We start from the raw sequence: 27369 nt of genomic DNA, 5'->3' as shown, positions 1-27369 counted from the left end.
AGATACTTAAAAATAATTCAGTTGCACAGTATATATAAAGTGTCTTTCACAGTTTGAAGACTGTTCCTCCTACCTTCCCACCTTTATTTCCACCTGCCACACTGCTAACCATTTTTCTGAGCCATAAATGTGAATATATTTTGACTTTCAATCCCGTATCACTGGACTGTGAGTTAGGTGGGGTCCAAAGCCCAAGGCCCATTGAGGTCTGTGGATCCTCTTTCTTCTTATCCTTCCTCAAGGTTCTGACACATTTCTTCTGCATACTGCTCACTCTTCTACTCTACCACTCTTTCTGGGCCTTGTGGCCAATCTGTATATACAAGGGGAAAAAATTAAAATTTGTCTCCCAAGTTCTCCTCTTTAAAATTCACCACATTACGTTTAGAGGTACACATCAAGTATCTAGAGCATCTCTTGAAACCTGGGCTTGATAAGTTTGCTGGGCTTTTCTATGTGTGGCTTGAATATGTTCATTTACACTGAGCAGACCAAACAAATAATAGAAAATAGAGCAAACTATGAAATAGGAGTGCTCTGAAGTAAAGAAAAAAAGAGGTATGATTGGAAAGATATTGAATTATAACAGTTACCTATAGCATAATATGTATGCTAAGACCAGAACTTAATGACAAACCTTATTAGTTCCTTCTACCAAACAAAATCAGAAGTTTGTGCTAGGAAGGATCCAAGGATGGAGAGAAAATCTTGCTTGCCACTGGCTTGTGTGCTGTTGGAATGACTTTTGGTGCCCTTTTTAACCGTAATCTTTTTAACCATTGAAGTTAAATTTAATATTAAATGTACAACATTTATATACACTCTAAAGAAGAAATACTTGTACACTGCATTACTCTAGGGCAGTTGATTTGGAGTTTTTTATGTGTTTAGTAATGTCTCTACCCCAAAGACTTACGGTTACACTTGATTTATTTTTTAAAGAGTTTTGTGTATGAACTGTTGCATTATATTTGCTATTAGTGTCAGTGTGCCTTATTTCTTCCCTAAACATTTAACCTGCCTTTGATATTCTTTCATTCTGGGATTTATTATTATTATTTTTAAAAATTTTTATTTATTTATTTGTCAGAGAGAGAGAGAGAGAGCACAAGCAGGGGGAGCAGCGGCTTTCCCCTGGGCAAGGAGCCTGATATAGGACTCGATTCCAGGACCCTGGGATCATGACCTGAGCTGAAGGCAGACACTTAACTGACTGAGCCATTCAGGTGTCCCTCTGAGATTTTTTTTAAAGTATGTTAATTCTCTTTTGTCATGATTGTGTTCAGCATCATTTTCCTGCTTTAGGGTAACTCCGGAATCTATTCTATAGTGATTACACTAGGTTGGGTAAAATATTTGAATTTGAAAGCACCTTAAGGAATACACCTCAATCATATCCAAATAATGAGATTTAGGGAAAGATCATATGTCATAGAATGAGTAGCAAAAGGTTGCTTTGTATCCTCTGTAGCCTAATAAATCAGGACTCAGACATCAATCTTTCTTTCTTAGTCTGAAAAATTTGTGCCATCTCCCCACCTGACCTTTAAGTAAAAGGATTATTTACAATTACCAAATAGATTTTTAGAAAAATAAAAATTAGAGCAAGGTAAACCTCCTCACTTTAAAATAATTAGAAAAATTTGCATTCAGAGATTAAAAAAAAGTTATTCTTTTGTGATCTGTATGGATCAGTGGTTCTCAATGGGCAGGTTTCCCCCTGTGGGACATTTGACAATGTTTGGAGACATTTTGGCTATCACATGTGTGGGGGTTTCTACTAGCAACTAGTGGGTAAAGACCAGAGATGCTGGTGAACACCCTACAATGCACAGGACAGTCCCCCACAACAAGACTTATCTGGACCCCAAATGTCAGTAACGCTGAGACTGAGAAACCCTGATGTAGGTCAGTGGTTCTCACAGAGTGTGGCTTTCAGACCAGTGGCTTGAGCATCACCTGGAAAATTGTTAGGTATGTGCACCCTTGAGCCTCCTCTTGGGCCTCCTAATAGAGGGGCCCAGAGATTCTGATGCATGTTCATGTTTGAGAACCACTGAATGCATAGTCCAATCTTCTTGTTTCTCAGTCACTTTGAAGGATATGGATTCTCGCTCTCCACTCAACTTTTCTCTTTAATCAGTACCTAAATTTTAAAATCCAGGCCTTTCACAAACTCCAATTTCTTCTCTCCTCAAGAACCTTTTTGTGTGGTGGTCTCTCTCCAGTTCTCTGTCCCAAAGAAATCCACTTGCCAGGAGCAAGTTGTGTCTTCTTTCCCTTTGTTTCTTTCTAAAATATTGGCAGTAGCCAATATTTACTTTGGTTTACCACAACTGGTCTACCCCACACATTTGTGTCAGGCTGTAGCTTGTGCCCCACTGAATCAGCGCTGATGAGTGGAGGTGTATGCTGTTGCTCAGCATGTTTCATCAACGGGCTTTCAAGATTAGCACTCGGAATTCTCTTTAGCTATGAACCTGTTAGGTCCATTTTGTTCTGGAGTTTGGGAAGTATCCCTTGTTCTCATCCTGTCACCTCCTAATTGACGAATCGCTTCCATTTGGGGTGTAACTCAAACTAAAATCCATATCATAAAATGACTCAGTGCCTATCTCAAGTGATGACAAGATAGCATAGATTTCTTTCCTTATATTTTAATTCCAGTGTAGTTAATGAATAGTGTTATATTAGTCTTGGATGTGCAATATGGTGACTCAACAATTCTACATGTGCTCATCGTAATAAATATTTCCTTAATCCCCTTCACCTCTTTCACCCATTCCCCCACCTACCTCCCCTCCAGTAACCATCAGTTTGTAGTTAAGAGTCTGTTTTTTGGTTTGGCTCTCTTTTTTAAAATTACTTGTTCATTTGTTTTGTTTCTTAAATTCCACATGTGAGTGAAATTATATGATATCTGTCTTTCTCTGGCTGACTTATTTCACTTAGCATTATACTCTCTAGATCCATCCATGTTTCAGACGTTTTATGCTATAATAATATCCCATCGTGTATATATACCACATCTTCTTTATCCATACATTTATCAGTGGACACTTGTGCTGCTCCCATAATTTGGCTACTGTAAATAATGCTGCAATAAACATAGGGGTGTATACATCTTTTCCAATTACTGTTTTTGTATTCTTTGGGTAAATAGCTGGTAGTGGAATTGTTGGATCATAGGGTAGCTCTATTTTTAATTTTTTGAGGACCCTCCATACTGTCTTCCACAGTGGCAGCACCAGTTTGCTTCTCCACCAACAGTGCATGAAGGTTCCTTTCTCTCCTCAACCTGTCAGTATTTGTTGTTTCTTGTGTTTTTGATTTTACCCATTCTGACAGGTGTGAGGTGATATCTCATTGTGATTTTGATTTCCCTGATGATGAGTAATGTTGAGCATCTTTTCATGTGGGCCGTCTGGGTGTGTTCTTTGGAGAAAAGTCTGTTCATGTCTTCTGTGCACATTTTAATTGGATTATTTGTTTTTTTGGTGTTGAGTTGTATAAGTTCTTTATATATTTTGGATACTAACCCTTTATGGGATATGTCATTGGAAAATATCCTCTCCCATTCAATAATTTGTCTTTTAGTTTTATTGATTGTGTCCTTTGCTGTACAGAAGCTTTTTATTTTGATGTAGTTCTCATAGTTTATTTTTGCTTTTGTTTCCTTGCCTCAGGTCACATATCTAGAAAAATGTTGCCGTGGCTGATGTCAGAGACATTACTGCCTGTGCTCTCTTCTAGGATTTTTATGGTTTCCACTCTCACATTTAAGTCCTTACTCCATTTTGAATTTATTTTTGTGTATGGTGTAAGAAAGTGGTCCAGTTTCACTCTTTCACATATAGCTGTCTGGTTTTCTCAACACCATTTGTTGAAGAGGCTGTTTTTTCCCCATTGCATATTCTTGCCTCCTTTGTTGAAGATTATTTGACCATATAATTTTGGGTTTATTTCTGAGTTTTCTAGTCTGTTGATCTATGTGTTGATTTTTGTGCCCCAAACATATTGTTGTGGATACTACAGCTTTGCTGTATATCTTAAAATCTTGGGTTGTGATACCTATACTTTTTTGTTCTTTTTCAAGACTACTTTGGCTATTTGGGTTGTTTCATATTTCCAGGCAAACTTTTGGATTATTTGTTCTAAATTTATGAAAAAGGCTGTTGGTGTTTTGATAGGAATTGCATCAGATCTGTGGATTGCTTTGGGAAGTGTGGACATGTTAACAATACTTGTTCTTCCAGTCCATCAGCATGGAATATCTTTCCATTTGTGTTATCTTCAGTTTCTTTCTTTGGTGTTTTATAGTTTTCAGAGTACAGGTCTTTAGCCTCCTTGGTAATTTTATTCCTGGGTATTTTACTATTTTTGGTACAATTATAAGTGGGGCTGCTTTCTTAGTTTCTCTTTCTGCTACTTAATTATTGGTGCATAAAAATGCAATGACTTGCTGTGTATTGATTTTGTATCCTGGGACCTCACTGAATTCATTCATTAGTTCTAGTAGGTTTTTGGTGGAGTCTGTAGTGTTTTCTATATAGAGTATTATGTAATGTGCAAATAGTGGAAATTTTACTTCTTCATTACCATTTTGGATGCTTTTTATTTCTTTTTGTTGTCGGAGCTGTCAGGTTTTCCCCATTGAGTATGATGTTAGCTGTAAGTTTCATATATGTTCTCTCAAAACCTAATTTGTTGAATGTGAATGGATGTTGTACTTCATCACATCCTTTTTCTGCATCTTGAGATGATCATATGGTTGTTGCTCTTTCTCTTTTTATGCAAGGTATCCTGTTGATTGATTTGCAAATACTGAACCAATGTTGCATCCCAGGAATAAACCTCACTTGATCTTCATGAATGATGTTTTTAAATGTATTGTTCTGTTTGGTTTGCTAATATTTTATTGAGGATTTTTGTATCTATGTTCATCAGAGGTATTGTCCTACAGTGCTCTCTCTTTTTTTTGTCATAGTGTCTTTATGTAGTTTTGGTATCAGGGTAATGCTGGACTTGTAAAATGATTTTGGAAGCTTTTTTCCCCTCTTCTATCTTTTTTAGAGGAGTTTGAGAAGAATAGGTATTAACTATTTAAATGTTTGGTAGAATTCACCTGAGAAGCCAGGGACTTTTTGTTGGGAGTTTTTTGATTAGTGGTTCAATTTTGTTGCTGGTAATCAGTATTTTCAGATTTTCTATTTCTTTCTGACTCAGTTTGGGGAAGGTGTATGTTTCTAGGAATTTATCCTTTCTTCTAGGTTGTACAACTTGTTGGCATATAATTTTTCACAATATTCTCTTACAATCTTTTGTATTTCTGTGGTGTTGGTTGTTTTTTTCCCTCTTTCATTTCTGATTTTGTTTATTTGCATTGCCTCTCTCTTTTTGATGAATTTGGCTAAAAATTGATCAGTTTTGTGGATCTTTTCAAAGAACCAGCACCTGGCTTCATTGCATCTTCTTTTTTTTTTTTTTTTTTTTTTTTTTTAAATTTCCTACTTTGTTTATTTCCGCTCTAATGTTTATTAGTTCCTTCCTTCTACTGGATTTGGGTTTATTTGTTGTTGTTTCTCTAGCTCCTTTAGAGTAAGGTTGTTTATGTAAGATTTTTCTTGCTTCTTCAGGGAGGCTGGTTTGCTGTAAACTTTCCTCTTAGAAACACTTTGGCCGCATCACAAAGATGTTGGAGGAGGCAGGTGTGTGAGAGGAGGCTGAGGCAGGGCACAGGTGGTTAGCAAGGTTTGCACAGTTGTGGGGTGGGAGAGGAGCTGAGGTCTGGCTGGAGGGGGGCGTGTCTGCTGGAGAATGCGTGGTGGGGTGTGCTGTTAGCAAGTTAAGTAGTGAGGGTTGGTCCTGTCCTGGTTCCTGAAGGTGCGTCCATGTGTCCAGGCTGGGGGCTGGGAGAGGGAAATGGCACCGGCCAGCTCTTTTGTTCCTGGAGAACTTTCCTAGGGATCCCTTCCCCTCCAGCACGGACTCTGAGATTGGTAAACAAATCTCCTTTTGAGGCACCTCAGGCATTTTTCAAACCACTGCTTGTCTGCAGGTCTGCCTCTTTAAGGGCAAGGTCTCAGTTTCCTGTCACTCTCCTGGCTTTCCCAGAACCAAGCCTGCTGATTTTCAAAGTTCCAGGTGTGTAGACCTGCTGACTATAAGAACTCTTGAAGTTATGCCCCACGGGTTTTCAAAGCCAAATGTTGTGGAGATTCCCCATGCCTTGCATACGTGGCATTAATGTCTATTTCTTTTCTTTCTTGACTCCTGTGGTGTCCCTCCCTCCCGTGGACGATCCCACAGGTCCCTTTATGTCCTGACCTTTTTTGCCCTTCCTACCTTCTTGGATGTGGCCTCTTCTCTCCATTTAGCTGCAGAGAGTCTGTTCTGGTAGTCTTTGGGTTGTTTTCTGGGTTATTTACACTGATGTGGCTGTTATCTCGTTGTATTAAAGGGACACGGTGAGCTTAGGTCCCTCCTACTCCATCATCTTCTTCCAACATGGGTTTCTTCATATATTTAAAAAAAAAAAAAAAAAGTATACCACATTTTCTTTCCTGCCCATAGTGCAAAAAATGGAATGTCTAGAACTGTGAGACCAGGAGCTGAATTTTATTACTGATCACTTTGGTAACTTGAGATGGACCTCTAGACCTTAAATTCTAGTTAGGAAATCTTTAGGTTTGCCAACCTCATCCCTTCCCCATCATGCATTCAAATCCTCATTTCATTAAAGGAAAAAACAGCTTTTGTATGAGCCTTTATGATGGAGTGGAGGAATGCAAATCTTATAATTAAGAACTCAGTCTTCATTATTAGCCTGCAAATCATACAATAAAATAAACCTGGCAGACATGGCCAACTGTTCATACTCAATTAATTTGGAAATATATTATTCATCTGTTGTGGCCTTCTATTGCAGCTGACAGTTTTGCTTCTCTTCAGCTTTATTAAGGATTTCTGGCAAGTGGCAGTGCCAAAGGGGTTGAAAGCCTAAACACAAAGCAATTGTTGTAAATCTAGAGGAGAGGTGAACCGTGTAACCACCTATAGCTTTCTTCCTGAATTGCCTCCTTCATTTCCATCAGGGCTGGAGAGAATCTAATGAGTTGATATAAAAAACAGTTTACATTGTCATTCCAGGAAGTGATCCCTGATCGTAAAGCTTTCCGACCAAGTAAGGGTCACAGAGCTGCGGTGAAGACAACGTCCACGTCCATCCCAGATTAAAGATAAACTTGTGTTCTGACTTACCAAATGGTCTCTTCACACCTCATTTTGTGTCATCCTTCCAGGCTAATTGTGGTAATTGTGCTCTTTGTGGCCCTAGACTCCTTTCCTTTTCTTGATATCAATGAAAGGAGGATAAGCTTCCTGGGTGGCTCAGGAGGTTAAGCATCTACCTTTGACTCAGGTCACGATCAAGGGATCATGGGATCGTGGCATTAAGGTCTATTTCTTGGGTTCCTGTTCAACGGGGAGTCTGCTTCTCCCTCTCTCTCTGCCACTCTCCCTGCTTGTGCTCTCTCTCTTTTAAAAAAGGTAATCTGAGTTTCATTTCTCTGTTTTTATCTAGTTTAAATGTAGCCTTGGATGGTGTCTCCCTTTTTAAAAGGTATGCAATATGGTTTTTTTCCCCTTAAAAATAGCCCTCATGTGGCCTTTTATAATTTGCAAAATTAGGACCTATTTCTGTTCCTGAAAAAGTAGCTAAATTCTGTAGGTTCCTGGACTCCTTTAAGATGATCAATAAAATACAGACAGACCGTTTCCTTAACAATTACCACCCATCAAAACAGGCAATTTCGTGATGATGTAAATTCAGCAGACTTGTTTTGTGTGTGTATGTGAGGAGAAAAGAATTTTTAATTTCCTAAATCTACGTTTTTTAGGGAAGGGGAGAGGATGGATGGTGACAGTTAGTGTTTGAGGGTGTGTGTGTGTGTGTGTGTGTGTGTCCATCCATCCCTGGGGGCAGTAGACTGTCTTAGGATGGCATGGAATCATGGAAGGAATAGATGTTTTAGAATAACAAAGAATGGATCTGTGAGGTAAAATCTGTCAGGCATTTATCAAATGCTTTAAAAGTCAGGCTTCCTTTTTTGGAACCCCTGCCTTAAACATTTTATTGTCCTCAGTCATCAATCATTTCTCAATTCAAATGCTAATCACTTTCCAAATAGACCCTCTCCAGAAGAGCTGCCTATCTGTACTCTGCTACCATCATGCTTATCAGAATTCAAGGTTCTGTTTCATGGGTACAGGCAAATAAAAGATACATGAATGTACCAGCATGAAATATAGTTTCCACTCCTAAAACCTCCAGAAAGAAATAGAAGGGATATGGGGCCCATCTCTTGCTTTGTTAATATGATTTTGCATTTTGCCTGTCACATTGCAAGAACTCAGTCATTTGTATCTTAAACAAATGAGTACATAAGCAAACATGAATTCGGGTTCTATAAGAAATGCGACAGTAGAAACAGAACCAGTAGAAACAAAAGGTGCTTTTACTGGTCATTTAAACTATTCCTTTCTCTTAAAATGAAATTATACATAATGCACTTCAGGTATGATATGAAAAGAAAATGTTACAGTTGTCTTGTTCAGCTGAGTTAGTCACCCCAAACAGGACAGCTTAGCTCAAAACAAGCATTGTGTCTCTGCTTCCCGGTAATAGGCCTTTGTCAAATTATACGAGTTTTAGATGAGCCTTCCTCGAGACTGTTGCTTTAGAAGCCCGAGGGCAGTTCCCCAGGTTAGGTGCTGAGATGATGCATGGATATTATGCTGGACAAATGTCACCTTGGTGTCGGGGTCAAGGGTGATGGGAGAGTACATGCTACATCCCGACACCCTGAGCACTGATACAGGAGGGGATTATTGGCATCCTACCAACGAAATTCTGGATTGCTACGTTTATAGCTCTCTTCTAGGGACTTCCTTTCCCCTTAGGTTCATCTCTTCATCAGAGCTTGATAAAGATGATTCGGCAAAATAAGAGATGGGTGTTTTCCAAAGGTCTGCCAGATCAGTTCACCAGATCCTTCTAACTCCTTACCTTGCTGAACCTCAGGCTTATTGCCACCTCAGAGGGAGAGGTGCTAACATGTACTGTTTAAATATTGCTTGAGTCTGGATCCTGGTTCCATCATCTTTTGGCTGTGGTCCCTTAGGCACGTCACTCAACTCTTCTGTGCCTCAGTGTCTCCATTTTCTAAAATGAGATTTAATAATTGCACTGATGTCAGTGGATAATTGTGTTAGGTGAGTCAATATGTATAACAGTCTTAGAACAGTCCCTTGCATATGGTAAGTACTCGAAAAGTGTCAGCTACTTTTTATTGTCCTTGTGTCTGTCTCCCAGGAGCATTAGATGGTTTCAGCCAGAGGGAAGTGTGGCTACTTGTGGTATCCATGATGACCTCTCCATGGCATTGTAGATTGCTAATGGAGTAGGAGAGGATCAGGACTTAGACACACTCCCTAGGAGGTAATCTCAAGGGACAGAAACCCTAGTTGACACTTTCCACTTCTTTTCCTGTTTCCATATGGTGACTGACAAATTTCTAGGGAAATTAAAAAAAAATTAATCAGGGTGCCTTGGGTGCCTTTATCTAATCTATTTTTAAGAAAAGGTGAACGTTAGAAGATGCCCAATAGGTAGGGTTTATTTTTCTCACCGCATGGGGAGTCTGGAATATTGGTTATTGGTCTAGTGGCTGTGGGGTGTTATTGTGGTAGCTCTGAAATTCTTGTGGCCTTTTCTTCATATGTGTTACTTCATTTGTGCCCCTCTCCATCTGAGAAAACCAAAGCTTTCCCAGACCTACCTCTCCCCACCCCCATCCCATCCTTCATCTGGGCACCTTTTAGTAAGCTCTCATTGGCTAGAATTGGAATGGACACCTGACAAGCCCTACTGCAAGGGGGGCTAGGAAAGTGGGGCACAAGGGTGTCAAACTGGATTTAAACAGATCATGACCTATTGCTTAGAACTAGACAGTGACTGAATATTCTCAGGAATCTGCAAAGAGGGTGGTGGCAGTGATTGGCATTGGCTAGGCCATTAGCGATATCTTCCAAATAAGCATCCATATTTACTGCTCTTGCCTATTTCAGTGGTAAGCACTTTCACTTGAACTATATCTTGGTCATTCATCCAAACAAACTCATAAATAGGTATCTCATTTTACAATTGAGATAAATGAGGCCGCTACTAAGTGGTGGGGACAGGATTCAAATTCAGGTCATCTGATGTCATGCTGGTGCTCTAACCCACTTTCCCATAGTGATTATATTAGAGCCAGAGGCAAAATGATTACCTGGCACCTCCTTGAGAAAATGAAATGTGATTTGTCAGCTCATTATTAGAGAGAAGAATCTCCGGGGTCTCCTATTGTGAGTCCTGAGTTGAGAATTACTTGTCACAGCAAGTGACCCAGAATTTCCGTGAAGCTCAGCCTTTCTTCTGAGCCCCTGGACACTTTCATATCTGTACCCATTTCAGGAATTGTGTCTTGATCTCTTGTATTCTTCTGCCTGGGATTCTTTTTCTTCTGTCAATTTATGGCAAGGCCCAGTGAAGTAGAACTCATACAAGGTGCATGACCCTGGACATTTCTTGACTTGTGATTACCCTGATGTAATGACATCTTTTCAAGAAACACTCACACAAAACTGGTGTGCCTCCTTTTGGTGTAGGGAGGAGTTCACAGTTCACCAAGGATGCTGTGGTGTATTTTCCACCCTGATTGCACTTACATCTGGTTTGAAGCCTAATTATGCCCATCAGCTCTGGCCTGCATGTCTAGCTGTGAGGCTGCGGGGAGAGTTGGTGCTGTGTTCACTTAAAGGGAATTTAGCAGGATTCTCATAAGGGAGATCTAGTAGTCCCTGGTTTAGATCAGGGAAAGGGGAGGGCTTCTTTTTTTTTCCATTCCTTTTTAGACAGTGGGGGGCTTGGATACACTGAAGGAAGCACAGTAATATGACGATGCCCTAGCACCTGTTGATATTGGGGAAGAAGACATTTTTCCCTTTTATTCCCTCCAACACCACTTTTTAACAGTTGTCCTTCTCCTTTCAGGTCTCCATCACAGTAATGAAAAAACCTTCCCACAGATCTGAAAGTCGTTAGCACGCCAGTGTAAGTACTATGTGGTCATTTCGTAAATTCTCAGAATGCTTTGAGACCTTAGCACGTCTCTCTAGAGCAGGAGTTAGCAAACTTTTTCTATAAAGGTCAAGATAATAAATATTTTAGACTTTGCTGGTCATCTGATCTCTGTTGCACACACTTAATTCTGCCACTGTAGCATGAAGGCAGCCATCTGTAATATGTAAATGAATGTGCATGGTTCTGTTTCAATAAAACTACTTGTGAACTCTGATATTTGAATTTCACATAATTTTCACATGTCTGAAAATATTCTTATAAAATTTTTTTAAACCATTTTAAAATGAAAAAAAAACTTATGGTTTATACAAAAAGATTTGGTCTGTAAGATGGTCTTTGTTGAGTCTTCTTCTAGAGCTAATAGAATTGTCTAATAGAATTGTCTGTGATGGAGATGGCCTATAATACTGAGCACTTGAAATGTGGTTAACGCAACTGAGGAAATGAATTTTTGATTTTAATAATTGCAATTGAATTTTAATTTTAAGTAACATCTTGCAGCTAGTGGCTCCTATATTGGACAGAAGTAGAACTCCACTGTTTATCTTACAATATTCGGAACTCTCAGGTTTTTTAACTTTTAGATTAGAAATTTAAGTACCTGGAAGAAGCCTGACTGGCCTAGTTAGGGCAAAATCACATAGACAGTTAGCTTCAGGAGCCCCATTATTGGTGGGGTCAAGTTGGGGGTGGATTTCTTGCCCAAGAGAGCCTGAATATATAACCCAGTAGGGATTTGCTACAATCTCCTGAAGTTCTTGCCTTTTAGGAAGAGCTCCCTCATGAAAAAGGAAAGGAATGACTTCAGAATGACTTACTCTTGGTAGCAGTGGAGTGGGAGGGAGATTCTGTCGTCGTACCTCATTTCCGCAGTCCTCATTTCATACCACAGTGTTGACTTGTATAACCTGTCAGAGAATGTCATTGTCATTTTTAAATATGCTACGTGTGTAATCAGTCAGCAAGTATTATTAAGCATCTGCTGTGTCCTTATTAGCACAGGGCACGGTGTCTTCAAAATCGTTTCAGATCTCTTCTTCATCTCCTGCAAGTTCTCATACAGAGTGCTGTTTTGCAAACAATTAAAATGAAACCAAATGGCCTCTTCATGAAAATAGTATGGATTATCATTCTGTTACAGAAGGCACTTCAGAACTATATCATGCAAAAGCTAAGACTTTAACCTTATATCAACTTCTGAAACTCTGAAAAAGTTAGACTTTCAGAGCTTTGACCGTACAAAGTAATGGCCTGTTTATCTGCTTAGGCTGCTAGTCATTCTTGCCTCCTCCTTGGGAACCACCTGGAAACTTCCTTGTTTGTGTGGTGTGTGTGTGAAGAGATGGGGATACTCGTTCTGAATGATAAATCAGGTAAGACACCATTGACATTTCATCTGAGGCTTAAACTGTAGGAAGGTGCAGGTCAGGAAAATTTTGGAGCAGAGATTTCTAGAAACAGCAGCTGTAGGGACTCTAGAGCAGGAATGAAATTTCTTTGTTAAAGGAAAGAAAAGTGGCTGCAGAGATTTGGAGCATAACACAGTAGGAGGGCACTGACGGGTGGATTCTGGAGATGGTCTATGATCAGATCATATAATGAGGTGTGTTAAGCACTCAGCACAGATCTGGAAAGTGCCTCATTTTAACGCAGTGTACACAAAAATTGCATCACTGACTTTGGAGGCAGGACTGTTAATTTATGGCTAAGTTGAAGGTAAAGAATCAGTCAATGAACATGCATCCAGTTGAGAAAATAAGTTGGTAAAATTATGGTCCTAGTTTCCCTCAAGATATTGTAGACCAAGTAGTTCAGAAGGAAATGCCTAATCTTGAGCTGAGCAGAGGGATGTAATCCAGAAACCTCTAATAATGGATGAGTTGGATCTCTTTTGGTCCTTTTGGGATTTAAAAAAAAAAAAAAAAGCCTCAAAATGCTGATAAATTGCAGGGCTCAGACAACCAAGAGAAACTAGTATATTAAATCATAGAAGATGTAGAGCTAAGATATCTAACAAAAAAGCAGTTTGCTCTGAGCAGAAATCAACAAAAAGTCCATAGAACTAGAAGGTAAAACAGCAACAAAATGAATCAGAACAAATTATCAGAATTATTAAATCCATGGAGCCCCAGAAAACCTGTATATGCAATATATATTAAAATTTTTATTTATTTGTCAGGGGAGGGGCTGACCGGCAGAGGGAGAAGCAGGCTCCCTGCTGAGCAAAGAGCCCTGATGTGGGGCTTGATCCCAGGACTCTGGGATCATGACCTGAGCCAAAAGCAGATGTTTAACCAACTGAGCCACCCAGGTGCCCCTGTATATGCATCATTGCCTGTAGTCTGAATGCTTGATTGCTAGATCTTGGCATGACTACCAAGGTTTCAAGTCAAACTTGTAGAAGAGGTGCTGCAATGACAGTATTTTAAATGTCTATGAATGAAGGTAAAAGCAGGATTCTCTGAGAGAGATCATTCATTTACCTCAATAATAATGTTTGGAAATATACCTATGAACAGGGACTCTGCAAAGTAGTATTTTCCATGGTTGATTTCAAAACCATTTGAACACACTTTTTTTTTTTTTAAAGATTTTATTTATTTATTTGACAGACAGAGATCACAAGTAGGCAGAGAGGCAGGCAGAGAGAGAAGAGGAAGCAGGCTCCCTGCTGAGCAGAGAGCCTGATTCGGGGCTATATCCCAGGACTCTGGGATCCTGACCTGAGTTGAAGGCAGAGGCTTTAACCCACTGAGCCATCCAGGCGACCCTTCTTTTTTTTTTTTTTTTAATTAACTTAAAAAAATTTTTTTTTTAATTTATTTGACAGAGAGAGCACAAGTAGGCAGAAAGGCAGGCAGAGAGAAAGGGGGAAGCAGGCTCCCTGCTGAGCAGAGAGCCTGATATGGGGCTCCATCCCAGGACCCTGAGATTGTAACCTGAGCCGAAGGCAGAGGCCTCAACCCACTGAGCCACCCAGGTGCCCCATTTTAAACACACTTCTTTACGATGGTAAAGTGGGGAGGGCAATTGCTACTGCAAATGCAGGTTGAGTTGCTGGTACAGGTAGAATGTGACTCTGATGATCCCCTTCAGAGCACCACCAGTCACACAGGCCATTGGCTTGAGGTCTTCACCCAGCTTTTGAGCATGTGCACCAATGGGTTGTGATACCATTATCAGATGTAATTTATTTCATTACAGGTGTCAGTTTCTAGAAATCAAATATGACTGTAGGGAGTAAGGACTTGCTGTTATGAAAATATTTTTTATGAAAATGCAAAATTTCCATTGCTACCAATAGCAGTGGCTTAATAGTATGCAATACAGGTGTTAGGGTACGGAGTCGACCAGCCCTCAGTTAGACAGAGAACACTCTCGATAATGCAAGTCACACAGCGAGGTTTATTTCCAGCTAGCTGGGGTCCAAGTATCTGCCCGGCGCAGCGGGTTTCAGCAAGGACCCCGAGTTGTCAGAGCCAAGGGTTTATATAGCATTTTCAAGGCATGTTTTCATAGCTACATACATATCTTGCGCCACACTTTGACAGTTTAATTTTGTTTAACTTTTTGCCCCCGGCATCACCCTGGCGCCGTCCTGGCAGTTAAGTGAGATTTAGGTTTATGAGAAATTTAACTTTATTTACATTTCCTTCTGCCTCAGCCTCCTTCAGTTTTATGGTGGGGAGAGTGACACCAGGCCTCAAGGAACTGAGCCATTTGTCCCGGGAAATTGAGCTATTGAGAAGACAGCTTCTTTGTTGTAAATCACCAGGACATTTGCAAACCAAGGGAGATTCCTGTCTTGCAGGATTGTGATCTCTGCAAGTTAACCATTTGTTTTTCTTTAACATGTGGTCCCTGTGGCACCACCACCTAACTGCCCTGGTGGTATACGATTAAGTTGTTTTTTCAGGTTTTAGCTAGTTCCTCTTATCTCAAGTCACCCACGTGTGGGCTGGTTAGGGACGCTCAGTAAAATGGCTCCACGGCCTTCAGGATGGCCATTCTTATGCTAACCCACTCTTACAGTGCAAGGTGCCAGCTTTTGCTCTGCCAAGATGGCTGTACTTATGTCAGGGCTAGACTCGAGGTGGGTACAGCCTTGTTTTTCTTGACCTCCACACCTGGAACTGGTTTCCGGGTCTTGTTTTTAAGTCCCCTGGGGGAAGGGGAGCAGGGACAGTTTAAGGGTTAAACAACAAAGTTATTGTTTAACCTCAATGGAAGCCTCTGGCTAAAATAAAAATATAAAATAGGTCCTTACAACTGGAAAGTGTTATAATTCCCAGAAAATGTTATCAGGATTTTAAGACTTCTTATGGTTATTCAAGGAAAGGTAAGCTAATAAACGTGTGTTTGCCAAGAACACGGGGTAGATATAAAGCCTAGAAAGCACCAGGTTTTGAGTTGTTCATGAGGGTCTAAGTTAGCTAGTTTTTGTATCTTGATTCATCGCAACTATTCTGTTTTATTTTTAACCATTGAAGAGGCTCCTTGACAGCACTGAGAGCACAGCAGGAAGGAGTTGTAGCTGTGAATGCACGTTGAGGTGTGGGTATGGAGAGAGAGGGGGCATCCATGTTGCACAGCCTTTTGTATCTTTCTATTTCAGTTACAGAATCAGAAATAAAAAAATAAGCCACCACACTTACCTCAAGCACCAAGGAGGACTGCGGCCAAAGAACAATATGTGATTTGTGTGAACAGTAGTTATCATTTTCTTTCTAGTGCAGCTATTTTACTGTACCTGCTTGGCTTTCTAATTTCTTGGAAGCTTCCACATAAAACAAACAAAAAAATCTGTGTCTCTTGATAGCCAAGTGATTGGTTCTCACCCACTTTAGTTTCTGCTGCTTCTGATGAACCTCGATCTTCATGCTTTACAGCTGACTCGTCTCCAGCTCATCCCTCCTTCTTGAGGGGGTGTCACTGTCCAGGCCTACTTTTCCTGGCATTGCAATATTGATCAGCCTTAATGACTTCATGGCAGACACACTTGGCCTTTTTAACTTGAAGGGGCAAACCCAATTTTTAAATACCTTTGAACTAGAGGGTATTATGCTAAGTGAAATAAGTAAATCAGAGAAAGACAATTATCATATGATTTAGCTGCTATAAGGAATTTGAGAACCAAAACAGGATCACAGGGAAAGGGAGGGACAAGTGAAACAAGATGAAACCAGAGAGGGACACAAGCCATAAAAGACTCTCAATCTCAGGAAACAAACTGAGAGTTGCTGGAGGGGAAGGGGGTGGAGAGATGGGGTAGCTGGGGGATGGACACTGGGAGGGTATGTGCTATGGTGAGCGCTGTGAATTGTGTAAGACTGATGATTTACAGACCTGTACCCCTGAAACAAGTAATACATTATATGTTAATGAAACAAAACAAAACAAACAAATCAAATACCTCTGAATCCCAACAGCAGTCCAGGGCTAAAAAAAAAAAAAAAAATCCTTTTCTGAAATATGGCAAGATGAAGCTCTGAATAGAAATACCTATCCTTAATGTTAAAAAAAAATTCCATATTTGACCCTAAAATAATTCGATTTCAGAAGATGCTCTTCTCTGGTTGTCGGGTGGTTTAGTCAGTTAAGCATCTGCCTTCGGTTCAGGTAGTGACCCGCTCCTGCATGGAGCTCCTTTCTCAGCGAGGTGCCTGCTTCTCCCTCTGCCTGCTGCTCCCCCTGCTTGCGCGCTCTCTCTCTGACAAATCAATAAATAAGATCTTTAAAAAAAAAGAGAGAAGAAAATGCTCTTCTCGTTTTCACACAATTTTAGCTACTTTCTTTTAACACCATGCACATAAAGCTAGAAGTAAAGTATTAAGGTTGAGGATACCACCTGAGAGATGAATTATGGTGAAAATAACTGTTCAAGGAGAAAGAAGGTAGTTTGAAGTCCACACACTTATAATCCTCTATTTCCTGCCAAAGGAGGATTCTGCCAGGAATATCGTATGATATAAATAGGGGAAAGAAGGCTTTCCATGGACCACTGAGCAGTCATTTTCTGGTAACCAGCTCCTGTCCTATGCTATTCTTGTAATCTTTTTTTTTTGACAAATCAGAACAAGTTTTCTTCATTTTTTCGATATCAGAGAAATTTGATGCCCCCAATATTGACTTTTTAATGTAATTGCAGTTTTATTTGATGGGATTTCAAAGAATCAAGAGTAATAGTTCTGTATGTCAATTCAAATGTATGCCCGTTAAAAGATGTGGGGATGCATACACACGTACACATGTACAAATGCTATTTTGGAATGGAATGAAGTGATTCTGATGGTTTTAGATTTCATCTTTAGAAAGATCATCAATTATTTAAGTTTGGAATGCAGCCCTCCAGGAGACAACGTAATCTATAAGTGGCTGAGATTTTCAATTCTACCTGGTAATTTGTCAAATGTTCACTTCACTTAGCATTAGTGTTTATTGATAATTTTTATAATCTCTAGGTTACTCTGTCTGATCCTTCTGATCCCATTTTTCTTTTAATATTTATACCTTTAAGTATAATTAGTGATTGTTCATCAATTTCAAAGCTATTTAATAGCCTTTAAATATTCATTTTTAAATGCCCTTGGCTGACTTGAATGTGTGTGTGTGTGTGTGTGTGTGTGTGTGAAATTCTTCCTAAGTAGACACAATACAAGAGTCAAGCATTTAATATGGACTTAAATACACGAACTATTCAATTCAAACCTATGTAAATCATCTTGGGTTCAATTATGTTTATTCCATCTGTTTTTATCATCTGCTGTTAGGATAATTTATCATTTCTACATGGTATTAAAATGTAAATGAATCAGGAGAGGAAACACATCTGTGGACTGTTAGTTAATAAAACTACATTGGGCAAGTGAGCTAAGTCATAATAATTAATTAAATTTCACTGCCCATGTATGCTTTTAATTGTATATTTAGTGTGCATTTGCATAATCACATAATGGGATCTATATGATTCATGCTTTGCTGAGCGTAAGCTGGATGCACAAATTACCATTTCAAAATTAGAGTTGCTTATAAAGGTATCACAGAGACATTTTACTTTTTTCAAGAAATGATATATAGGAAGTAAATTAAAAAATTTTTTTTAACAAGAGAACAAATCTACCCCTCTATTTATTTACTTTTCAGTAAGTTTAAATCCTTGAGGGGTACAACATCACATGGATTCTGTGACCAGTGGCTTTAGCTGGAAGGTTTCTTTGGAATTGGGCATGAACCATGCCACCATTTCCACGAGCATGAGTTCTTTTCCCCCAGTTTACTCTAGCTTTGCTCTGTTGCCACCAGGAGTCACTGTGTTGTTCTTTACTTTGTACACATAAGCACATCTCTTGCCTAGATAGAATTCAGTTTCATCTAGAGCATAAACCCCTTCGGTCTTGAGAAGAGTTGTGTGCTCCTCTGGTTCCAGACGCCCTGTTTATAACTAGCAAAAATGGCCTTGGACCACAGCCTTCCAGACACAGTTGTCTTTACAGGAATCCTGCTCCCAGCAGGCCTCCACAGGTTCCACGATGGTGGAAAGAGAAAGGCCAAAAAAGGGGGGAAAAAAATCTTCGAATGTGAGTTACACATTCTTTTTCTTTTTTTTTTAAAAGAACTATTTATTTATTTATTTATTTACTTTTCACGAGAGAGAGAAAGAGAGTGCAAGTGGTGAGGAGGGGCAGAGGGAGAAAGAGAATCTCAAACAGACTCCCTGCCTCGTGTGGAACCCAGTGCAGGGCTGTCTCTCAACCCATGAGATCATGACCTGAGCCAAAATCAAGAGTCAGACCCTCAACTGACTGAGCCACCCAGGCGCCCTTGTCAGTTATGCATTCTTAAAGTTTAGAAAAGTAACTGATTGAAAAGACATCAGCCCTGGCTTGGACAAATTCTGACTTTGTTCTTTGAAAGCCTGCTTTTTAAAGTACAATGGTAGTATATTTAGTAGCTTTCTATCAGGGAAGGGTTTACTTTTTTGAAGACATGGTGTGAGCTGGTTGGATTAGGTATTATCCTGAGCTAGCTTGTATGTCTAGGGCCCCTCACTCATAATATTTTGTGATTGAATCACATTCCAATCAGTCTAATCCCCAAATTTATTTAATTAAAGAAAATGAAGCCTTGTTTTAGGACCATGTCCTGTGGCAACATTGTGCATACTGGCCTTCAACTCATAGAAACATACGACTTCTAGCATTTGTTCCTGGTGACTGGGACAATTTCCACAGTGATGTGCTGTAGACAGCAGTCTCTAGACAAAATCTATTCTTGGTACTGTCCATCTCCACCTCCTCAAAACCTAGTCCTCTCCAGCTGCCCTCTGATTAGCAGATCAAAAGAGCTCACTGCAAGTTTGAGTGACGGAGACTTAACTTCTAAAGTATATTTGCATATTGAAAAGAACCTTGTCATTTTGAATAAATTTTGAAAATGCCAGTCTGTTCAAACCACTCCCCTGCCTGATGTCCTTTCCTGGCTCCTCAGTGCATTAAGTTGAAGTCTAAATTCCTCAAGGCATTTAGCAATGTCTCCTGGCTTTTTTATCTTGTGGTCACCTCGGCTTTCTTGTTCTGCCTTCCTTGTCACTCACCAGTGATCCTTCTTCAGCTTAAGAATTGGATTGCCAAGAAACCTCAAGTGAACACAAGTTGAGCATTGCATTATTAAAAAAAAAATGGACAAGTGGTGTCAGGCACTAGACTGTCTCAGTCTCATAATTAGATTCCTTCTTCACTAATGCTAAATTAAAGAGCAGTTCAGTTGGGTGGCTATTCCAGATACCAGTCAATTGAAGATGCTAAAATGTGATTAGAATAAATTGGAAATAGAGAACCGGTTAATTCAGGTATCTAAGTATAATTCCTTCTGTAAGTGTGCAAAAATTGAAAAAAAAAAAAAAGTCTCTCCTTCTGCCAAGAGATGGTACCTTCTTGTGAAAATAAAAATATAACAGAGCACCGGTACTACACACTGGTACATCCACTGAGCACTTTATCATGGGTAGAGCAGGTTCAAGTTGCAAGTTGAAGCGATAGGGCCGATTGCCAACCTAGAGAACAATCAGACAAGCAGTTGTGAAAATAGAGCAAACTGGAAAAAAAAAAAAAAGTTATAAAAGGGAAAAGAATACAAGTTCCTATGAATTCATTAAGAATGAGTGAATTTGTTTTGTTATTTAAATTTTACTCTTTTTGGAAAATGAATGCCCCTGTCAAAAATAATCCTCCTCAAAAGTTTAAGAAAAACCTGCATGCAGAACTAAATCTATAGAGAAGATGTCTCCCTGGTAATAAGAGAATAAACCAAATAAGTAAAAGAAAAAACAAAAAATACTTGAAATAGTATTTTGAGTAGGCCTGATTGGGAAAAGAAAAGTCTGTAATTCAAGACAATTTCAAATAAGTTAAAATGCTATATTATATCCATGTGTTTAATAATTACTTATTTTGAACATAAAGAAGGTGTGCAGTTTTGATTAATATAACACATTTCTCCCTGAATCTGTTAAACATTGAATTCTATTTCCTCCTGAGTCTTCCTGTTGGCAGGAACAGCTCTTCTTCTCCTACCTAGCTTTCTTTACTTTTAAACTTTTTATTCCTGATTAATTTCAGACCTACTGAAGATTACAAAAATAGTTCAAAGAGTTCCTTGTGCATGTCATCCAGCCTCTCTGTGAAAAATGCTTCTGACAGTGTACCATTGGTAGACTCATGGAATGACTTATTCAGAATAAAGTTATCCCACACAATTGTGTATGGGACCAAGGAAATAATCATAGCAGAAGTGAGCCAGAGGGCCACAGTATCTTCTAGTCATACATTTACCTTGTCACCTAGAAAAAGTTGGCTTCATAGAACTATGAACTGGCCTATTGAAAACCCAGTGTGTATCCAGGTGCCTATGATACACCATGTGTTAGTGAGGCTGTCCTATAAGATGCCATCCATGCTTTGAATTGATTGCTAATATCTAGTGCTCTTTCTCCCATAACCAAAGAGGGAGGTATAGGAATGGTTCCTTTCACTGTTAAATCTAAGAACTCCTCCCTCCCTCACAGTTTTTGTTTCTAGTGACTTTTGCTCTCATTCCCACAACCTTAGTTTTAGATGTCTCAGAGGATTTTGTTACCAAGAGAATAGGTTTCTACTGGAGCTGTGGGAGGTGGTGTGAAGATGGTTTCCTTGAGCTGAAATGGAGTTGAGACTAACACCTGGCCACTTGGGGCTCCTCATACCACTGAACCAATACAGTAGATAGAGAAAGAGGTTGCTAACCTGGGTGAGATGACTTATTCCATTTGATGAGGAAAAGTTGGATTGCTCTTGCAATGGAGACAAATGGGTCTTAGAGGATTCACTGGGGACTTAGGACTTTCACACACAATAGTGGGTTTAATGGGAGATTAGGACAAGCCAATAAAGGCTGGACTGCCAAAGGCAGTCAAAGGCTTACCTTTGTGTGGGTCACTGTACCAGGTAGAGAATCTCTACTGTCAAGGTGGTAGCTAAGGTCAGGGGGAACAAACATGGAATGTGTGTTAGAAGATGGATGTATTAAAATATTAATTACTTTTCATGACCACATACAGAAAAGGAAGAACAGAAAAGAGATGCATATTATATATATTTGGTATAAACATATATATTGCTTATATCTTTAAAAATATATTATGAATATAAGTTTTGTGTATATTGAGAAAGGAAAAAACGTAGCTTCTGATGTCTGGTAACTGGTTTGATACTCACAGTGAAGCCATATTGTTCTCTTGTTGGACATAATCTCACAGAAAGTTAATGTCAGATTATGGTCACTCTGAGACCATAATCAATGAAACAAAAACAAGGACAGTCATCAGGCCACAAACCACCACACAGCCCTCTCTCCCAGATAAGAGTGACTACTACAGCTTTTTCTGTTACAGATTTATCCTCCTCCTAGTTTGTTCTCCCTATAGATACTATTCATTGAGACACCTGGTCATGGAATTGCCCCTGTTTTCGAACAGCACTCCGCCTAAGTTAAATCCCTGTTTTCTCAGACCCTCCCCAAATTACCCAGCAAAAACCCAAATCCTGTTCGATGATGGGCTTTTTTTAACATCTTGACTCAGGCATCTCTCGGTTCCCTATATTTTGTGTTCTCCCTCAATGAAGGGAGTAATAAACCCAACTTGTTTAACTTGTTTTGCTGGTGATGTTTGGCTGAAGGACATGGACAATATTAACCATTCATTTCTTTTTTCCTCTTTTCCCTTCTTCTACTATTTCACATAAGAAGTGTTGCCCTTGGGGCGTCTGATGAACGCTGATGGAGACCTTCTCTCTCTTATGGTTGCACCATGATAGGCAGCAACGAGCAGTTGCTGTTGTAGGAAACAGGAAACTTCAGTACAAGTGTGAGGATGTTGCTGGAGAGCAGACAGGATACACGGTGCTAAACATTTGCCTGTCACTCTCGGATCCGTTCCCCTTTCTTCTTCTATCTACACTGCTCTGGTTCACAAGGGAGCCTGATTTCTGGAAACCACACTGCCCACTGGTTTCCGATTAGGTTTGGCCAAAGGGAGGAACTGCCAGAACTTTGGCAGGTGGTGCTGGGAAGAAGCCTGCGGTGCTTCTCCTAGTGCTTCAGACCAAGGCTTTACCTCATGTGACGTTTTAGATCCAGTCACAAAGCCACTCCCTCCTAGTTGCTTCTGCCTGGTTCCTGCTCACACGTGCAGGCTTTCTCTCCCTGCCTTTTATAATACCATCTTCTCTCTTTGCTCACCTGCCCTAAAAATGATAGGAACTCCCTGTTTTCTGGTTGCCTTCATTTTTCTTGTCTTCATCTCTTCCCACGTCTCTGTAAGTGTTTACCCTCTCTTGAGCTACCTGGGTAAAATTACATTTTCCTCATCTTAACCTAATGATATACTGGATCAGCCTAATTTGTAGATACCCTTTAAACACCTTTATAGAAAATATAAGTCTCGTCACTGGTTATTTTGATAAAATTTTATTTTCCAAAATGGAACAGCTTAAGGGTAAGAATCCATTCTTAATAGTAAGAAAATCCTGTGGAGTCACAGATTACAAAAAGTTGGTGCGAACCCATCATTTTCTCCATATTCTTGCCTTTCTCTCCCTAGGTACATGCAGTTTCACCAATGGTTATAAATATTTGAAGCAATTAAGTGAAAAAAATTCTAAATAGTCATTTTCTAATGATTGGAGATTTAAAAATAGACCTGACAAGACAAGAGTAGGGGGCTAGGCTGAAGCATAAATCTTAATGTTTTTTCAGCCCCCGGAAACTAGTTGAAGGACATGATCTTCTCATTATGATTCAGATTTGCCCTGGCTTTAGCAGGAGTTATGCACAAATCCAGCTGGAGAAGAGGATCTTAATTTTTTAGCCTCTCAGTGGGTCCTTGTCTGGATCTGCTTTCTCAAGGCTAAATGATACTCCAAGGTGCTTTCAAGATCAGAATTGAATAAATCTGTAAACCCTTGACATGTCTGTAGGAGGCCTTTGGGGCAGGTCGTCATCTTTGCAAACTGCCTCATATTTAAGCAAGGCAAAATAAAATCTGCGTGTAGGAACAATACAATTAACCAAAAATTGATATCTCTAAACTTCGAATACAGTTTATCATTGAAATTGTTGCATTGATTCATCTTTATTGTCGATGTTTTTGAAAGGCTGCTACAGTTATAGCTGGAAGTTTTTCTTACACAAGATTTAAATAGTGAAGAAATGATTTCAGAATAAGAGTGTCAGTCATAGGTGGACATTCTCCTTGGGTTTTCTAGAACCAAAAGGCAAAATTCTACTTCCTCTGTGCTAATCAGCGTGCTGGAGGGAGTGCGATGTGGCCCAAAGGCCCAGGGAAGAGTTCTCACCTATTGTTGGGGCACAGGGGAATTTTGTTTCCCTTTTGCTTTTTCACTATATACTCAGTAAATGGGCCCCTTGTGGCCTGAAAGAATTCACGTGCCTTCTTAACCACCCAAATTACCTCTAGGGAATGACTTAGAACTGTGGAAAGTCTGGCTCCCTGTCTTTGAACAAGTTGGATGAAAGCAATTGCCAAGAAGCAAATAGAAATATATGCTATTTATGAAGTTGTTGAGTATGTTTATTAGATGAGCCTATTAGCTGCAGCGGATGTCTAAAATTTTCAGCAAATAAGCATTCAAACCAGATTAATTTTGAGGGTCCATCTCTCTTCACATAGTCCGTGAACACACACACAGGTCATTTATAGGGTGCATCTTCTCCTAATTCAAGAAAGGTTTCTTCTGTCCCTTTTCTTTTGTTAGGAAGGCAAGAAGGTGGGTAGAATTAGAGAGTGCAGTAATGTTGAAGAATCAGTGTTAAGCATGAAGTAAGGGTGAGTTGCACAGGGTATAGATACGCGAGTCCGGGACTTGACACACAGCAAACCCAAGCCATTATAGACTTGGAATAAAAATTAAAAATAGGACCTGGTACTGTGTTTTGATTCACACCCATTTTCCTACTTTGGGGCCATTTTCCTTTTTTTTCCTCTGCAAATCTAAATATTACCTACTTCTGAATACTCAGTTCGAATCTCTCCCTGGAGTTTTCTATGACAGATGCACATATGGACATCTCTTTCCTCTGAAATCTCATTGTTCCTATGGTCTGTATCACTCTGAGACAAAGTATTAGGTATTCAGTTACACTCAATCAATGCTGGCGGAAAGAATCAAGCAGAAACGTAATCTTTTGTTACCTTGCATTGTGTTCAGAAAAGCACATCCTTTGTGTGTTATTTGATTTTCTCTGTTTAAGCCTTATTTCCCTTTCCAGACTATAAACTCATTGAAAGCAAGAATTAGGTTTTATAGCCCTTGAGCATTATTCATGAGACCTTCCTTCTGCAGTCCTCAGCCTATGTATACAAACACCTATATATTGGTTATTGATGATTCTTGTCACAATACATCAACTCATGGTTGGCCTGGGACATTTTAAGACGATTCACTTCCCTTCACTAGGATTGGTCCTCCATCAGGTACCAAGTGATTCAACACCCAGAAGCCTGGGTGATTACCTTATTAATTTTCCATGAATAAGACTCACTGCTCAGCATTGCTTTGATCTGTATTTCTTCAGATATTATGTTGCTCCTCTGAGTTTGGTGGGTCATAATTTGCCATTATGTTGTCACTTTGAAGGATGTAATATCTTAGAAATTCCATTCTTGGTAAAAATGTTTTGTTTCAGTATGATTTTTTGCCCCATAGAGCAGAGCTTCTAAGTGATTTAAAGCAGGCTCACAACCTTTATCTGAAGAAGCATTTGTATTTCTCTCCTTGCATCTGCCCTTAGAAATTATGAAAGTCTGGAAAGGGAAATAGGTTTGTGTGATTTGGTCAGAGGCCGCCGGTAGGCTTGCTATTGGGCGTTTCTGGAAATTTAAGTAAGGGAAGATCGTTCTAATATTTTCAGAAGAGCTTCTTTGTTCAATGGCTCAGTATTGATAAAGGCCTTTCATCAATTACAGAACAACAGGGCTCAGACTTCTTTTGTGACTTGGAAGCGGACAAAAGTTTCCTTTGTATCTAGCCAATCAAGCAGACCCATGACGGAGTGCCAGTTCTGGGGTAAATACAAGTCAGGCAGGGGCTCTGCCTACAAGAAGCTCAGAATCTAATGCAGGAGGAGGAATATACTTGTGAGCGTGGTAAAACTGCAATAAGGAGCACATCTAGAGGAGACAAAGTTCCACAGAGCAGAGAATGATGATTTCTCCTCTGAGATTCCAGAAGGGCAGGTGACAGTGTAAGGGCCTATTCAGCCAGAGCGGCCCACCCCGGTTGAACTGCCATTTTGTTGTAAAACTTAAATTGACTTTGCCCACCCCCCCCCCAGGGGAACTTACTTAAAAACAAGTCCCGGAAACCAGTCCCAGGTAACAAAGTCCAAGTCCAAGGGTGGGTCAGGCCAGGTGGAGGTATTCAATCAGTGGGGGCGCAAACTCTCTCCTAGCTACCAAGGAGTATGGGCCCGCCCTTTGGGAGCCTTTTGGCGCCAATCCTAACCAAGGTGTGATAGGCTAAATCAAATGTCTACTAGGGTAAATTGTAATTCAGTTAGTCACCTAGCATGACTGTGCTGCTTTCTCTCTGTGTTGCAATCTCATTGGCCACCTGTGTGTGGCCTGGCCCAATCACATGGCCTTTGCTCTATAAAAGTTAGTCTGGAAAGCAGGGAGGGGTTGCCCTCTCTGTAAGTGGTCCGGGACTGGCCAGCCAGTTTGATTCCTGATGCTTGGCGCGAAATAAAGCTCTGCTTGACCTTCTCTTTGTATCAGTCTCGCTCCTTTAATCAGGGACCTGTTATTGGGGTACCCAATATTGGGGGGACCCAACAACAGTAAAGCCCTTTTGGAAGACAGCTCTTGAATTGGATTTTGAAATTGGAGAAGGAATGATCCAGACAGAGCACAGGTGTGTGCGGGAGGGTGGCTTGGGGCAAGAGCAAGAACAGGGGAGCATTCCTGGAGAGGGGACCTGTTTTGTAAATGACAGGAGCTGCTGGATCATGTGGACGTGTAAACAATACGGTATGCTTGAGATGCGCTAAGCTGTTCTAAATTGCTCACGCAGAAAGCATGGGAAAGGAGGAGGAGAGCTAAGTTTGGAAAATCAGTCCATCAGTCTGTGTTGTGGTGGGGACCTTGTGTAAGGCTGAAGGATTTGGATTTTGGTCTGCAGGGGATTGAAATCCAGGGACATACTTGAAATAGGAGAGACGTGATCAGACTGTCGTTTTAGACATTTTACCTGTGTGGCTAAGAGGTTTGTCAAGGGACACAAATAAGGGCCGGGAGCCTGTAAGGGGACTCTGCAGAAGTTTATGCGGGACGGTAGCACTACTGCCCCTCCAGTTAGAGAAAATTAAGAGCTGTTTATTGGTTTTAGTGACATTCTTCTTGGTAGAAATGCATGTTTTCTGGGATGGAGGATAAAGTAATTTATCTTGGTTGCAAATGTTTCTTCATTCTCAAATCTATCTTACTAATTGTCATGTAGATTGGGTGCCTGGGTGGCTCAGTCCTTGAGCATCTGCCTTTGGTTCAGGTCATGATCCCAGGATCCTGGGATCGAGTTCCACATCTGCCTCCATGCTCAACCTGGAAGCCTACTTCTCCCACTCCTACTCCC

The 27369-nt window shown here is 40.1% G+C and overlaps 1 long non-coding RNA gene and 1 pseudogene across 1 annotated transcript in view; one reads left to right on the top strand and one right to left on the bottom strand.

The window, feature by feature from the left end:
• The window catches only part of LOC116878364, a 118202-nt gene extending 105652 nt beyond the window's left edge, over nt 1–12550 (top strand). The window contains exons 2-3 of the long non-coding RNA XR_004384837.1: nt 11096–11155; nt 12453–12550. This is a non-coding gene — a long non-coding RNA (uncharacterized LOC116878364). The remainder of the gene's footprint in view (nt 1–11095; nt 11156–12452) is intronic.
• A 5783-nt stretch (nt 12551–18333) lies between these two features.
• On the bottom strand, nt 18334–18775 carry LOC116878814 (annotated as a pseudogene).
• Nucleotides 18776–27369: the final 8594 nt, after the last annotated feature.

The sequence above is a fragment of the Lontra canadensis genome, unplaced genomic scaffold (genome assembly GCF_010015895.1).
Source record: "Lontra canadensis isolate GAN:19392208 unplaced genomic scaffold, GSC_riverotter_1.0 scaffold2, whole genome shotgun sequence".
NCBI classification, from domain to species: Eukaryota; Metazoa; Chordata; class Mammalia; order Carnivora; family Mustelidae; genus Lontra; species Lontra canadensis.
Note: the sequence above shows the minus strand (reverse complement) of the source record. Positions and strands in the feature narration are given on the sequence as shown.